The sequence below is a fragment of the Caretta caretta genome, chromosome 9 (assembly GCF_965140235.1).
Source record: "Caretta caretta isolate rCarCar2 chromosome 9, rCarCar1.hap1, whole genome shotgun sequence".
In the NCBI taxonomy this organism is placed as follows: domain Eukaryota; kingdom Metazoa; phylum Chordata; order Testudines; family Cheloniidae; genus Caretta; species Caretta caretta.
This window is the reverse complement of record NC_134214.1, coordinates 90,349,787-90,367,214: the sequence shown is the minus strand read 5'-3', so window position 1 is coordinate 90,367,214 and position 17,428 is coordinate 90,349,787.

Sequence of the window (17,428 nt, the reverse complement as noted above, 5' to 3'; positions counted from 1 at the left end):
CAAAGTATATTGTATGCCTAAGTACATTCAGATTGCAGTGAAACTTATTAATGGGTCTTTAAAAAATGTCCTTGAAATGATTATTGGGAAGAGTAAAAAATGAGGTTCTGGCGACTAGACATTAAATTTACAAAAACCCTTGGGCAAGCCCTTTGCTGTGTCTGCCTCAGTTTCCCCAGCTGTAAAATGGGGGTGAGAAGAACAACACCTAGCTCTTCTATAGCTCTTGATCTAGAAATACCAAAGTGTGTTATAAAGGAGGGTAAGTATCATCCCATTTTACACTTGCCTATCTCACAGGGCGGTTGTGAGGACTAAATGAATGTTCCAAACACCATGCAAATGTAAAAGAGCTATATTAGTGTGAAGCATTGTATGTTAATTGGTATCCTCATTGGCAGTCACAGCCGAGGCACCAAGGACTGAACATAGATTCATAGATATTACGGTCAGAAGGGACCATTATGATCATCTAGTCTGACCTCCTGCACAACGCAGGCCACAGAATCTCACCCACCCACTTCTGCAAAAAACCTCTCACCTATGTCTGAGCTATTGAAGTCCTCAAATCATGGTTTAAAGACTTCAAGGAGCAGAGAATCCTCCAGTAAGTGACAGACATGGAGACCAAGCTTTCGTCTCATCCCTAGAGGTCCCTCCGCAGAGGCTTTGAGTATTGTACATTGTGGGACAGGGTGGAGAATCTTTCACAGATGCTGCCTATGGTTCTCCTGTTCCATCAAGACCATTCTGATGCACTAACGTCACTTAGAAAATACAGAAAAAGCATTCAGTGTCCCCCACACCGCTGTAAGATTTTTTTCCCCAGGTGCTTAATGCTCTGTAAAAATCACACTACTGTATCTTGACTCAAACTACAATCAACCTACCATAGCCCCTGTGACATCTCTTGATAACATTTACTCTGAATGGGATTAATAATGTTATCAATACTGTTGCAGTGAGCTTGGAACGTAGAACCCCTACCTACCCTAATTTCTGCTTTTGTAGATGTCTCTAAACCTTGACTGTATTACATTTTGTACATTATACAGAAGGCTTCTTGGTTAATTAGATTGTTCACTTCCCTTACCTTCCAAAACTGCTTTTATCCTAGTTTGTGGTCTGTCTGCAGTAAAAGTTGCATATGCATCTACATAACGTCACCTTTGCATATGAGTGAGAGTAGAGAAATATTTTAGGTCTGTAGACCAGTGTAGCTGTTCTCCCAGCCATAACAGGGTAGCAAGTTACCTCTAGGAAAAGTAAATTACATCTTCCAAAGTTAACGCGATCTCACTCTGTGGGTCAATGAGCAGGAAAGCTTAGGAGTAATGCAATTTGTACCTTTCCTCACAAAAGCCTGAGTGTGTTTCTTCCAAAACAGCTCCTCCTTTCAACCCATCCACTCCCAACCTCCAGGCTGCCAACTGGCAACACAGCACATTGCCTGTGTAAGCTCCGGTCTTGTGCTGAATTACCTTTTTATAAAGTAGGACAGTTTGTAAACTGTCATTACACAAGTTGTAGTTCTTTCTACACATGGTTCCTTGTGTTCTTCCTCTGTAATTAATGCTCAGTTTCTTGAAAAGGCTAGAAAATTCTGCAAGGAAAGCACATTCTGTACTTTTTTTAAAAAAGTAACAAGAAATGTCTAAGTATGCTAGGTGCATTAGATATTGCTCCTGCGTTCACCAATGCATTGCTTAAATGAACTCATCCAATAGCTATTCAAAACAGAATTTGCCTATTTAAAAAAAAAATCCCAGCTGTTCCTGCTAATTATCATTCTGCAGAGCAGTATCCATAAGATAAATAGTGTCAAAAATACTTTTGAAGAAGGCACTCCTATATTTCAACATATTGGGTGAAATCCTAGCCCCACTGTAGTTAATGGTAGTCTTGTCATTGACATCAGTGGGGTCAAGATTTCACCTTCTGGGTCAAATTCAAATTCCATTACTTTCCATAATTACAACAGGGATGAATTTGGCCCAGCAAGTCGCTAAACTTTCCCCCTACATATAGAACTCCCATGTGCATTCACAGTTAGGTAAAAATGAGTTTAGCAAAATAAGCAATGCCAGGAGGTGAGTTACTCTGCTTTAGGCATACTTGTTTAGAAGTATAGGATCTGCAGACGGACCATGGAAGGTTTCACAAAGGAAGGAACTGGATGGGATGAGAAGAGAAGCTTTGAAAGTCAACTGGGACAGGACGCTGTTGTGAGAAAGCCCATGGTAACGTGAAGTCACACGCTTTCCCGGCAGGGGAGTAAAACAAAAGAGGAAATTAACAGTTTTAAAGTTCAGGGCAGCTTGATGGTTCAGTGATTTGCAGGATTACCCTGCTATCTGGATACATGTGGTCAATTAAATTTGGCTACCCCATACAATAAGTTTCAAGGATCTCCTACAGTTCCCTACAGAATCACTGTCTGTTCAGCTGAAGCCTGGAAACACAGGCCTTCATTTGATAGATCAGGCTTCAGGACCACAGAAAAGTCTGTGAACCCAAAATTATTTATGCTAATCTTGCCCTGGTACAAATTCAATAATAGGCCCTAGCTCCTACATTGTACTTTTCATCCATGGATCTGAAAGCAAGGTAAATATCCTTTTAACCCATTTTACAGCTACAGAAACCAAGCCACAAAGAGGCAAAACTGTTTACCCACGGTCACACAGCACATCCACTCCATGTCAGAGCTGGGAATAGAGTCCAAATTTGCTGCGTCCCAGTCTAGAGCCCTCTCCTACTGGCCCACACTTCCTCTCTGACTGGTGAATCCCTATATATTGAATGTTTGACCAGGTTGTTAACATGTCAGATCAACAGGGCTATATTGATACACGGCAGTACATATGGAAGCTGATACCCCTACCTGCCAGAGCTGAGGTTGCTTTACTTTGTGCTACTCCGCCAGACCCTCACTTCCATAATCACAAAAATTTCCCATCAGTCACCCAAACTTTGCTTTTAATAAGCAGAGCGTACAAAGGCCGCGAAGGAAAGATGCTCTACCAAGCACTTAAAATTGCAGTTTTGTTATTGAAATAAATGCTAGAGATGACCCGTGCCTGCCAATGGGGGGGAGAGAGGGGGAAGGGGAGACACAGTGAGGGCAGCGGCTTCAGCAGATGTTAGTGAGCATGCTCAATCCGTGTGATCATGCTCAGTACAAGCCAAGCAAATTGGGCAGGGGACATGACCCCCAACGTGCCGCCCCCCATGCGTCGCCTCTGAATAAAACTCAAGTCACACTTGTTTTCAGCAGGCTCCTTTGTACTTCCTCCCATGCTGCCCTTTATGGGTGGGAGGAGCTTCCTGTCAATAGCTGCAAAGCCACCTCAGTGTCCTCCTTCAAACTCTTCTCTACCACAAGGCCTATGAACAGCTCAATCAGAACGAGGCAGCTGGTTTGCCCACAATGCGGACCACTATCATCCCACTGCTTGCTTGTGCGCCCCCATGTCTTCTTCTTGTACCTTCCTGGTGTCTATAGTGTTCTACTTCGATTGTAAGCCTGAGTCAAGGTCCATCTCTCTGATGTATATTTGTACAGTGCCAAACACTTGTGGCCTCTGGGAGCTATGTCACTCCAGATATTAATTTTAAATATTACTTAGTTTGGTATTAATTGAATTATACCACAGATCAGAGAGGCCTCCAGTGAAAGGAATTATGGGGGAATGTAACAGAGGCTACCAGTCCACAGAGCACTCAGATGGAAACTGGTGTATCGTGCATTAAATGTTTCCTAGCAGAGCATGCCTCAATAATTTCCTGCCCATTTTCCTTTGAAACCATAGAGAAATTTTATTTAAACTGATTTAATTTTCTCTGCTTTAATGAGTTTTTCAAAAAGTTTCCATTCCGCTGCGTGAACTGAAAAGCCAGCTGTGAGAGCTAATAACATTATGAAAGTCAATATGTATGCGCAACACTTGAAACCGGCTTAGGAATCAAAGCACATCTGTAACCAAAACTGTGCCTTGTTTGAACTCCCAGAAGCTTCTTTTGTTGCTGTTACAGATCAATGTTTTGTTATTAACTATAACACCAAAGGAGGAGGGTTTGCTTAGAACCACCTTCTCATTTTAAGTTTTCAGAGGCAGTGGAGGCTAAAATACAAACTAATATATATATAGACACACACACAGTTATTAAACCTTCATTTTTAAAAACATACTGGTGCATTCTCTCAAAGTCTCAGGTGGATTTAAGGGTCTGATCCAAAGCCAATCATCAATCAATGGGAGACTTTCCATTGATTTTATCAATAGGCTACGGATCAGGCCCACTCTGCTTAACTCCCGTTTTCATTACCAGGGGGCTGCATGCATATACCAGATGCACAGTAAAAGAAGAAGAATTCCCCCATAGTGTTGCTTTAATTACTTTTTTTTTTTTTTTTTTTTTTAAAAAGCACCAAGCTGAAAATCCTTCAGTCTGGGTCTGGATTCATAGCCGTGCATCTGTCAGCATTTTTATCATGAGTTATGCAGAAATGTACTTTTACAATTTATTTCAATGCAATATGAAGCATGCCATATCTAGAATATGCAGAATATCCCTTTCAGGGAAGAGTTGTCACACTGAACATATATGAATTATTCTCCAACACTTGATGTTGCCACGTAGACCAAATCATACAGTCCTTACTTAGGGAAAATGCCTATTGACCTGGATTAAGGTCGCATAATTTGGCCCTGTGCTGCTCTGTTGCTCTAGGATTTGAGTCTTATATTTATAGCATAATTCTGCTCTGGTTGACATAAATGGGAGTTGTGCCATTGACTTCAACCGAAGCAAGATTGGAGCCCTTACTCTGTATCTTTTTTTCTTTTTTTTTGTGGACACTGAAAATATGTAAACGGAGATTTTCAAAGCCGCATAAGAGATTTAGACACATCTTCCCTTCATTTGCATCAATCGCCGGGACCACTTTGAAAAATCTCAGCCTCATAATTAAACATCTCCATGTTGTCCTCTGTACTGCAATGTGTTTGGGGAGTTACATCCTAAAATTCTGCTGAACACTGGTATCCCTCTAAGAAACACTGGCAAATGTTTCTGATGGATTTCTCTCCTTTGGCGGAAATAGTGTACAACGGTCAATTCTGTTTAGCTTAGTTTTCTACCTCAAGTTCAGCTTTGATAACACAGGAGTTTGGATAAAATGTCCATATTTCCAGTGGCATAATATCATCAGAACTTTGTCTACAAAGAAAGAGTAATTTTATTGTTAGAGAGTAAGAAAGAGAGAATAATAAGCCAGGTGTTTGAAGAAAAGACAAAGGAATGAGCACAGTAGGGTGTTCTGACTCACAAATCTGTATTGAGTAAGGAGTATTCATGAAGAAAATTAATTTAAAAAGTATGGAGTTCAGGTTTTGAGCCCATAAGTCTTTTCAAAAACAGATTAGTGATTAAAAACTTTTTTATTCTAGCAATCTCTTAAACAATTAGTGCAGTAATTGGAAAGGGACTACAAATTCAAATATAGATGGACATAAAAGAGTTTCCCCATAGAGCTTTTCCTTGGTTTTGTGGGCTACTGCCATGCACCTGCCTTTACCATCAGAGGGGTTGAAATACTGAAGAAGTGCACTGAATAGGGATACAAATGCACCAAACAGCAATACCATACAAATTACTTAATTCATGTAAAGTAGTGGTGATTGTATTGATCGTGAATGCATGAGTGATTCCTTTATTTCAAGCTACATTAAATGTAAACCACCAAACTGCAATTTGGTCCCCATTGCAAATTTGTGAACTGCTGGGTGTGATTTGATTTAATAGAATATTAATTTTCCTCAACAATAAAACAATACATTGAAATGGGCAGGCATTTCTTTTCATCTAAAATAGATAACAGGAATTTCTTCATTTATAGATCTAGATCTGCATGCAGCTCTTTAAACCTCTATTCTCCCATATGCAAGGAACAACCTTTCTCCGCCACACACCTGGGAACCGTGTAACTTGAGAAAAATATGTGAAATGAAGTGAAAAAGAATGGGACATCATCTGGGCTAGGAGAAAGAGTTTGGATTCCCAAGTCCCAAATGATTTGCCCAAAGTAAGAAGTCAACTTTTTTTTAAGGTTCTGATTTATCTGTTTATAAGTTTTTATTTTTTCCCACTGCCAGTATTTGGTCAGGATCAGAACTAGAAGTGAGAAAATACAGGCAAGAAAGGTTGTTCTTAGTGTATTTTAGGCTGGAATCTCATAATCAAAACTTTTCCTTGTGGGATTTCCTGCAAATTTTGCAGATTTCAAATTATTTGGAAATGTCTGAGGTTCTTCTCTCTCTAGAGAATAGCAATGTACCCACTATAGGATTGGAACAAGGATATTGGGCCAAAAACAACATGGAGTTGATGAACTTGGCTCTAAGTTCACCCCATGAAGTAGTCTATTTATTTATCTAGTCAAGATACTCTCTAACAATAACTCTAGTCTAGTTATTCTCTAACAATAAAATAAACGAATAACTACAATAGTACCTCTCCTAATCACCATCACCTATTTTATTGAATACTGAATGAGTATAGTAGCTCAAGGAGCATATTTTAACATTTTTCATTGTTGTCACAATAATACCTGACAAATATGTACAGTAGACAATGCCATCCTAGACTCCCACAATGAAGCTATACCCTGGCCTGTATATCACTTGATTGTAACTAAGAAGAATGTGATTTGCCTACAATTTGAAACAGACTGGAACAGAAGGGTACCAGGAGTGTGACTGATTGTGTCATAGACAATCAGATGCTAACACTTCAAGATAAATACAAGGGCTATCTGGCCATTTGGCTACCATTTCATAACCACGCAGAGAAAGGAGGAGTTAAGAAAGCTATGGTGGAAGATCTACACAACTTTGATGAAGTACAAATGGATCTGAATTCTCCACTATTTTCAAATGCATACCATGCAATCTACACTTCACTTATCTGAGCTAATACAAACCATCTGGATTACATAAATATCTTCCTGCGAATAAAGTCCTTCTACACTCAGTTTCCGCCATGATACCAAACACCTTTAAACAAGGTTTGTGAAGAAATGAAGCTAACATAAGTGTTACATGCTCACATGATTCTACTTGGAATCACTGTGAACATGAGTTATCATGGTAAACATGGATGCGAATGCCAGTTCGATACCTAACAAACACACACACACACACACGAGACCTTTTGTTAAATTATTATTTATTATGCATATGCACAGGCACAATTCTGAAAATCTGAGCCTAATTCTAGGCTGATATAAGTTTAACATAAAGGAGATCTGAACCCTCACATATAATGCTGCCTGTTACTCCCAGACTACAAGTGGGCAATGATAAGAGTGCTGTTGTCCAGTCTTCTATTGCAAGAGAAACTACAACTCACCAAGCCAGCTAAGCACACACCAGGATCTGGAATACAATCACAGAATGGCAGGGAATGAACTCCTTGGTCAAGAAGAGGAAGCCAATACCCCATGGCTGACAATTCTCAAATACACCAAATGCCAGGAGTAAACAAGCCAGAATCCCAGACAAAGGAAAAAACCTACATTCCCAACATACTAGTCATTTGGTATTTTCTAGGGAGGTAGGAGCCCCCTCTAAATGGTGCCCAACATCTCCCACTTAAGTCCTCAGACATGAATTTGTGGAAGGCACATCTAAAGCTCAGTTTCATCTTTGTTTGTTTGGCAGATGATATAAACATGGATATAAAACAGCCTGAAAATGGTATTTCAATATTTGGCAAGGGCTACTTTTCTACTTCCTACGCTTTTTTGGCTTTATACACACTAAGCCAAATTATGTCTTCAATTACTTCCATGCAACTCTATTGACTTCACCATACAACTCTGGTAAGCCAGGCTGAAGTCAACGAGAGTTGCACAGGCATAAAAGGATTGAATTTGACCCAACATATGTCTAGTGCCTTCAATTTTATCTTCTAAGGACTATTCAAACTGGTATAGAAAGTTACTTTTTGGTAGAGAGCACAAATGCACATTTTTAAATTTGGTATGACACTTCACTAATTAGAGATGGGCCTAAACCACAAATCATTTTTCACATCTGAATACAGAACTACTGCATGGTTTCAGGGAGGTTTGGATTTCAGATTTTGGTTTAGGTCCCTATTTTGTTAATACCAATAATACTGCATGTAGATATCATCTACCAGCCTAGGATCTTCACGGGTTTCAAGCACGTAAGCCTTCCACACTGAAGGAAGTTAGGGAACTGAGTGTTACATCATTTTATAGATGAAGAGACTACAGCACAGAGAAGCTAAGTGACAGACTTTATTTCACCAGGGACAGTGCTTGGGCAAGTGCCTAAGTCTCCTGACTCCTAGTCCTCTGTTCTAACTATAAGATCATATTGCTCCCATCAATTTACTAATGAATGCAATGTAAACCTTCTAGCATCCAAGATGTACCATCAAGTGGCATGCCAGATTATGAGTAGGCTAAAGGTGGATGCCAGCTCCTGGAGGGAACATAACATTCTGAATTATCTTCTTGTGTTGGCTGAAATAGCATTTCTTCTATTAGGTTGCAAGTAATCACTATATAATGGCTGAGGGGGAGGGCATTGAAGAACAATTCAAGCTTGCAAAGTCACACTGCCAGAGAGACAAAAAACTTTTACATTAAAAATTTACTGAATAGAAGCAAGAGAAAAAAGATTTTTTTTTAAAAAAAAAGCTGCCTTAACAGTAATGACCTGCAGAAAAACTGGGACAAAATACTTGATGTAATTCAGATAAAAACTCAGCAGTCTTTGGTGTGAACAGCATAGTGACATTATTGTGAACCAAAGCAGAAGACGACAAGACAGCTTGAATTACAGTCTCATCTAGTTCAAAAGGGTTGCTAGTAAAATGGATTTAGGTGATCTGCTAAAGAAACGAATATATTGCATTTTGTAAGTCACAGCTAGAGATTTTGACAAAAGTTGACTTTCACACACAATTAAACAAAATAATTTCAGTTTTCTAGTTTCATAGAAGCTGATCCACAGACTGCCCTATCTACAGGGTTATTTTGTACTGATAAAAAATCATGGGATTAATGTTTGTGAAAGAAGACAAGAAAGGGCAGCATCATTATAGCCTTGTTTTCTGTATATGCCAGGTGAATATAAGGAAAAGAAAGTGAAGCAGGCTGTAATGTTAATGTATGAAGAAAGCCTGAAGGGTGCTCATCAGCAAGTGATCAGAAACATTGTTAGTGCTCTCTCAAACTCAACAAGTAGGGAAGTTGCTGACTGAAGCAAACAAAGACCTTTATTTGATGTTTTAGCTGATGTCTGTAAGCTTTTACCCTCTTTGTAGAGAAGTTACCATAAAGGTTCAGGGCCCAGTTAATTGAAGCCAGAGAGGTGCTAAAAATGGAATCTCTAACATGAACAAGGGAGGAAGGACAGTCTAATGGGTTGTTCCTGGCATTCAGTTCAGTTCCTGGCGCAGCCACAGAGCCCCTGTGCAACCTTTGGTAATTTATTGTCTTGTATTATGCCTTAGTTCCCTGTCTGTAAAACTCAGACAGTGCTTTCCTACCTCACAGAGGAGTTGTGAGGATAAAATCTATTAGGATTGTGAGGTGCCCAAACACTAGTGTGAGGAATACATTTCAGGATTTGTGGCAGAAGCACTTGTGCACTTATCCAGTGAGAGACAAAATCATCGGACTTAAGTGACAACGAAGCAATACAACTCACCTTTAGAGCATTCAAAATCAGAAGCGCAAAGTAGAAATAGAGGATACACTTCTTTAATAAGTGGGTCACTCAGCTCCATTAAAGTTACTTGAAACATTGTAGATTTATTATCCTGTATTGCAGTGAATATGCTCAATCTTACCTAAATCACACCCACAAAAAAAAAATGGCACCCAAGTAAATAAGAAAGCATCTAGTTATATTGATGGTGGTCTGGGAAAATTGAGCAGGCCTCTCATTCCTTTGCAAACAATGACAAACTTCTCCAATCGCAAAGCTATATACCTAGTCCTGTGTATTCTGAAGACCAAGTTAGAAAAGTAGTGGTTGCTTTTTTAGAAAGTGTCCTTGTGTCATTCTATGCCTTGGGGGAGCGTCCTGGGACTCACATATTCCCCATTTTTATAGAACCTTGATCTTACATATAAAGCATGCCTTGTAAGGTATCAGGGAAAGGGTTATCATAGAATCATAGAATATCAGGGTTGGAAGGGACCTCAGGAGGTCATCTAGTCCAACCCCCTGCTCAAAGTAGGACCAATCCCCAACTAAATCATCCCAGCCAGGGCTTTGTCAAACCTGACCTTAAAAACCTCAAAAGAAGGAGATTCCACCACCTCCCTAGGTAACGCATTCCAGTGCTTCACCACCCTCCTAGTCAAAAAGTTTTTCCCAATATCCAACCTAAACCTCCCCCACTGCAACTTGAGACCATTAATCCTTGTTCTGCCTTCTGCTACCACTGAGATCAGTCTAGATCCATCCTCTTTGGAACCCCCTTTCAGGTAATTGAAAGCAGCTATCAAATCCCCCCTCACTCTTCTCTTCTGCAGACTAAACAATCCCAGTTCCCTCAGCCTCTCCTCATAAGTCATGTGTTCCAGTCCTCTAATAATTTTTCTTGCCCTCCACTGGACGCTTTCCAATTTTTCCACATCCTTCTTGTAGCGTGGGGCCCAAAACTGGACACAGTACTCCAGATGAGGCCTCGCCAATGTCGAATAGCGGGGAACGATCACGTCCCTAGATCTGCTGGCAGTGCCCCTACTTATACAGCCCAAAATGCCGTTAGCCTCCTTGGCAACAAGGGCACACTGTTGACTCATATCCAGCTTCTCGTCCACTGTAACCCCTAGGTCCTTTTCTGCAGAACTGCTGCCTAGCCATTCGGTCCCTAGTCTGTAGCGGTGCATGGGATTCTTCCATCCTAAGTGCAGGACTCTGCACTTGTCCTTGTTGAACCTCATCAGATTTCTTTTGGCCCAATCCTCCAATTTGTCTAGGGCCCTCTGTATCCTATCCCTGCCCTCCAGTGTATCTACCTCTCCTCCCAGTTTAGTGTCATCTGCAAACTTGCCGAGGGTGCAGTCCACGCCATCCTCCAGATCATTAATGAAGATATTGAACAAAACCAGCCCCAGGACCAACCCTTGGGGTACTCCACTTGACACCAGCTGCCAATGAGACATGGAGCCATTGATCGCTACCTGTTGAGCCTGACGATCTAGCCAGTTTTCTATCCACCTTATAGTGCATTCATCCAGCCCATACTTCCTTAACTTGCTGGCAAGAATACTGTGGGAGACCGTATCAAAAGCTTTGCTAAAGTCAAGGAATAACACGTCCACTGCTTTCCCCTCATCCACAGAGCCAGTTATCTCGTCATAGAAGGCAATTAGATTAGTCAGGCATGACTTTCCCTTGGTGAATCCATGCTGACTGTTCCTGAACACTTTCCTCTCCTCTAAGTGCTTCACAATGGATTCCTTGAGGACCTGCTCCATGATTTTTCCAAGGACTGAGGTGAGGCTGACTGGCCTGTAGTTCCCCAGATCCTCCTCCTTCCCTTTTTTTAAAGATGGGCACTACATTTCCCTTTTTCCAGTCGTCCTGGACCTCCCCCGAATGCCAGGCATTTTCAAAGATAATGGCCAATAGCTCTGCAATCATATCCGCCAACTCCTTTAGCACTCTCGGATGCAACGCATCCGGCCCCATGGACTTGTGCTCATCCAGCTTTTCTAAACAGTCCCGCACCACTTCTTTCTCCACAGAGGGCTGGCCACCTCCTCCCCATGCTGTGCTGCCCAGTGCAGTAGTCTGGGAGCTGACCTTGTTCGTGAAGACAGAGCCAAAAAAAGCACTGAGTACATTAGCTTTTTCCACATCCTCTGTCACTAGGTTGCCTCCCTCATTCAGTAAGGGCCCCACACTTTCCTTGACTTTTTTGTTGCTAACATACCTGAAGAAACCCTTCTTGTTACTCTTAACATCTCTTGTTGGTTGCAACTCCAAGTGTGATTTGGCCCTCCTGATTTCTCTCCTGCATTCCTAAGCAATATTTTTATACTCCTCCCTGGTCATTTGTCCAATCGTCCACTTCTTGTAAGCTTCTTTTTTGTTTTATGATCTGCTGAAAGTCATTTCTCAATCCATATATGTATATCAATGCATATGAAGTTATGTGAATATGTTGTATGATTGTCACTAAAACATGCTGTAAGTTGGGGAATCAGTCAGATATTAGCTTCCCAGAGACAACAGCAAGGAAAATAACCAATGCCCAAGCAGGGTGTCAACAGCCATTGTCCAGCAAGGGAGCTACAATTCAGTGACTCACCTGCATGAGGCCACACCAGGGGAATTGCTCAGCTTTGCCTGGAGACTCAATGCCCCCAGACATGCCTGGACTTGAATTCTCCAAGCACATGGGACTGAGGGTATAAAAGAGACCACAGGGGCCCCAGGCTTGGGTCTTCTCCTGCCCCCACCTACACTGCAAGCAACCAAGACATTGAGAAGAAGACAAGACTCCAACAGAGGAGATTGGCCCAGGTGTAAGGAACAGACCTGTATATTTAGGACTGCAATATCCAGTGGGGGTGAGAAAAACTGCTTAATCTAGTTGCTGTCCAGTCTAATAGGGTTGAGAGTTCAGACTGCATTCTTATATATTTATTTCTTTTGGTAACTAACTTGGACTTTTTGCCTATCACTTAAAATCTACCTTTTATAGTCAATACCTTTGTTTAATTGTTTTGCCCTACACTTCATACAAATTCACTGGTAAAGGTAATCTGCTCAGGTTTGCAAAGGCTGGTGTATGTCCACTTTCCATTGTTGAAGTGTTGAACCAATTAATACATTTGCACTGCCCGTCTCGAGCAGTGCAAGACAGTATATTCCCGGGGTACAGTGCTGGGGGGATTTGGCTGGTGCCTTTCTCTGTATGATTCATGAGTGGCTCGGGGAGCATTCATGCAGTACAGTTGGGTGTGGGGCTCCACAGGCTGTTGAGCTGAGTGATCAGCAGCAAGCCCCTCCAGGAGCTGTGGTCACTAGCAAGGCATTGTGAGAGACAGCCCAGGCTGGAGAGAGTTAAGGGGCCACAGCGGTTCCACAGTGCCAGGCTGCTCGCTGGCAGGGATCCTGTCACAGTCCTGTCCAGGTTTCCTTTGAGAATGGGGACTCAGAGAAACTCTGAAACATTAACAAGTTCCCTCCGAACACCATCCTTGCTACCATGGAAGTCACCACCCTATGTACCAACATCCCTTTATGTTATGGACTATTGGATCAAGAAGCTATATTTAAATAATGCTAAAGTTGTGACACAAACTGACAACCCCAAAGAAATCAAGAGAGTTGACCATTTTCACTCTATCCCCTGTTTCCCTTGCATAACTATGTGCTATAAACTAGGACAGAATACCAGCCTTCACTCTTAAGTGTCTCTATTAGGATTTTCTCTTTTTCATCTGTTGACGTAACTTTTAAACGCCAGAATTAAAGTAAAACATTGCAAAATCTATTTAACAGATTCGCTTCAAAAAACTGGTTTTAATTCAGTCATAGCTCCATAGCAATAGAAAAAAAAATCTTTTACAAATGTAACCGCTGCTGCATATCACTATATTACACACACACAAAAAGGGGTATGTGGATAAGAGAACATAATTATCGTTCCTATGTCCTTAAAGTTTGGGAGGTGTTACATATTGACATTTCAGTTGGGTAGCTATACAAAGAGGATAAAAAATATTCTATCCGATGCTGCTATTTTAATATGGAAGTCTATTACACACCATATAGCAGATTCACAGCAGGTCCCTGGAAAATAGCATCCCTTTAGTGCTTTCTTGGAGTAAACAGGAGACTTTAGGAGGAGAAAAATGAATACAACAAGCAATCCAAACAATTTTTAAAATGATTTCACGAATGGTTTCCCTTTCAGTAGGATAAAAAACCTCTGGCTACTCTCAAACACTCTCACTGATAGCTTACTTATTAGACAAAAATTAGTGTCCAATCAACCATGAAAAAGATGACCCATTATATACTATAAGAGTGATCAAACTGACATCAGCTACTGTACCTCTTGACACTTACTACATAATCAAAGTAAACTTTACTATATGTGGCAGATCTAATGTACCTGTCAGTTTATCACCTTCTCTGCTCAGATGGGTCTGTGTGTCACCTATGCACACAGGACAAAACAAATAAATAAATTGCAGTGTTATCTCTTCTAGCTGCTCGTATGGTAAATGGGGATGATGTTTAGTATTCAGTAATGGAGTTAGTAATTTACTGAGAGATAATTTCTTTTGGACCTAAAATCTTTTGCCTCCTGTAGAGCAGACAAATAGAACTATTTAACAGGAAATGGTGCGTGATAAAACTGCTTTTTAAATAGAGCTAACAAAATGGAAATACAACAGGCATGCATTACAAAATATACAGCTAACAGTTATCAAAACCTTTGATGTTTTTATAGCTATTTATTGTAAGCGAGAGTCTATTAGCTGCTCTGGTCCATTTTAAACTTTGCTTTTATTAACACATTTTTAAAAATGCTTTTTCATAAAAAGTTCACAGGTGTGGTAGTATTAAACATGTAGGAGAGTAACTGCTAGAAGTGAAAGACAGTTTTTGAAAAACAATGAGGATTTGGCAAGAAGGCATCCTTGCAATCAGGCGTAACAGTGGTGTACATGACGTATTGAGGTTTTAAAAGCACTGGGTATTTAATCATTGGATATCATCCCCAAATAACCTTTAAGGCTTGATTAGAAAGGCAGCATGGTCTAATGGTTAGGGCACTGCCTTGGATTCAGGAGATCAGAATTCTATTCTCAGCTCAGCCAGTGATCTGGTGTACTGCCTTGGACTTAACACTTCACGTCTCTCAGCATCCTTCTTCTGCCTGGTCTGTTTCAATTGTAAGCTCTTTGCGGCAGCGTTGTTTCTCACTCCTTGTCTATGCAGTGGGCCACTTATCATGGTTAGGGTTTAAGGGTGCTACTATAATACCAATAATAAATCACACCCTACATAAGCAAGTCCTGTGCGGGGACAAGAAACTCCACAAGTACCGACGCACCGAGTTCCTTCTGAGTTGTTGCATGTGGAGCCTGCACTAATACTTCCCCATTGGCTAGGGGAGTTAGCCCCCAAACTCGTGGATCTCCACAGGTTCAAAAAGACCATCAAGCAGAAGCCCTGTGCCTCCATGAAGCTCCCCATCCAGCACAGCTGTGTCAGGCCAAGCAAGACACCTCTACATTACCTCATCTAACCACCATGGCCGTGGACAATATCTGCATGTCCCCATATCTTGCCTAGGATGAGATTTAAATGGTGTATTGAAAGCTGGTGCTTCTTGGGCCTCCAATCCTACTTAAAGGTTGGTTTAGATTTACTGTTTCTTTTAACAACCCTAATTAACAGGGTTTTTATTATTCCTTTTCCTGGGAGTGTTTTTAAAAAGAAGCTGTTTATAAATGTCATTCTAATCCCCAGCCTCTAATTTGCATCTTGCAATATCATACAGCAAATCAGTGTCACTTCCACAAATTAATATGGGACATTACACATTGGCCATCTTATTGACAGGCAAACCTGCCATACCTTATTTCCATTGGGTGCACTTGGGGATCCACTCTGAATTTAGGCACAGCCCTGAGCAAAGCGGTGGGGTGTAAATGGCACCACCCCAGGGGTAGCACCAGGAGTTAGTGTGACTCAGGCACCACTCTGAACAGTTCCTTCCCCGCTTCCTCCTTGTTCCCGGAAGATTGTATAGGCCTGCAATAACCACCCACCCCCACACTGGCTCAGCTACTCTGAGCAGCTGCACCCACTCTCCACCCACTCACTCTAGGGAGGAGAGTAAACTGGTAGGTCGCTCTGCTTACTCCTAAACCTCTGGACCCAACCTCAAAGTAGACTGTGTAGTGTGGATTCTTATTCCTTCTTGTGACTTGGACTATGCACCCACACAGTCTAACCCTTTGTAAATTAACGTGTTCATGGAATAGATGGAAATCCTACATTTGAGTCTGCTCTGCCATTTCGAGACCATTGAATCCACTGCTGCAAGACCACTGAAAGGAACAGCCAGCAGTGTGATTATGGAACATCCACAGATACATATGTCCTTAGAGGATGTCTTCACTAGAGACATTCTAATAAAAACTATTACAGTCTCCAAATAAAAGCTTTTCTGGGCCTGACTGCTCCTCACTCAACCGATATCCTTTTATCTATTCTTTAGCTATTTGCTCTTTACCATTCTACTTATTAGACTCCTCTGTGGGTGTGTTCCAGACCCCAGAGTTTTCAGTTAACCATACGTGTGAGTAATCAGGAATAGACCTGAGGCTCCAAAAGCACTAGGTCAATGGGTAGCGGGATCTGCTGCACTGGTACCTAGTGTAACTCAAGCAGAGTCCACCCAGCAGTGCATGTACATTGATAACAGGATACTGTATCGGGAATTAGAAAATCAGACATTCCATCTGATATCGGTTCTTCTCTGTGCCTACATTTTGTGCATGATGCTTTTGTCCTTATGGAATCAAATCTTGCTGCAGGCTGGGGGTGATAAAGTGACTCATGAAACTTATGAATCATTTGTCAGCCCTAAGTCAACAACCCCAGCTTTGCTGCGGCAGGAACCAAATTCTTTCCAACCTCTCTTCAAGCCAGCCTCTCGTGGCATTAGGCAGCATCTATCAGAATCACTCCTGAAATTCACTGGGAAAGGAAAAAGGAAACTTAGGGGGATGGGCCCAACTCCAACACCACTACTTCAGCAGCTCCTTGCTTCGAGTGCCACTCCCCTCTAGACCTCTCACCACAAGAACTTGCTTGTCATGCTGCCTCTCCTTCACTTTGCAAAATCCAGACTTCAAGCTTAGTAGATCCTTTCCACTGGGCCATAAAGACCAGCTGCAGCCCCGTTGCTTGACCTGGTGAGTTAATTAATCTTTCCTGCTCATCTTCAGTTCACCTTACTCAGAAGCACGGGGGCTTTATTACTCCCAAATGTTTTGGCACGGTCTCTATGTTGGAGCACCCCTAGCTCCTACCCTCCTTTTAACTTTTTGTCTTCTGCCCTTGTACCATTTCCCCTCTGCATTTCCTTTTTGAAGATCAGTGACCGGACAAAAAATAAGTAAACCCAGAAAGGAACAACATCCAGCAATAGTGGAACCATCCGTAAAGTTACTGCGGTTACCCAGGGCTGCCTTCAAGCCTAGGAGTTCACCAGAATCATACTTCAGAAGCTGTCAGCCTGGGAGACTCCAACCACCGTGGAATGAAGGTGCCCCTGCAAACCAAAAATAAAAGCAGCACATTGTCCACGTAAGCTGAGCTCAGTTTCTTTCCAGAGT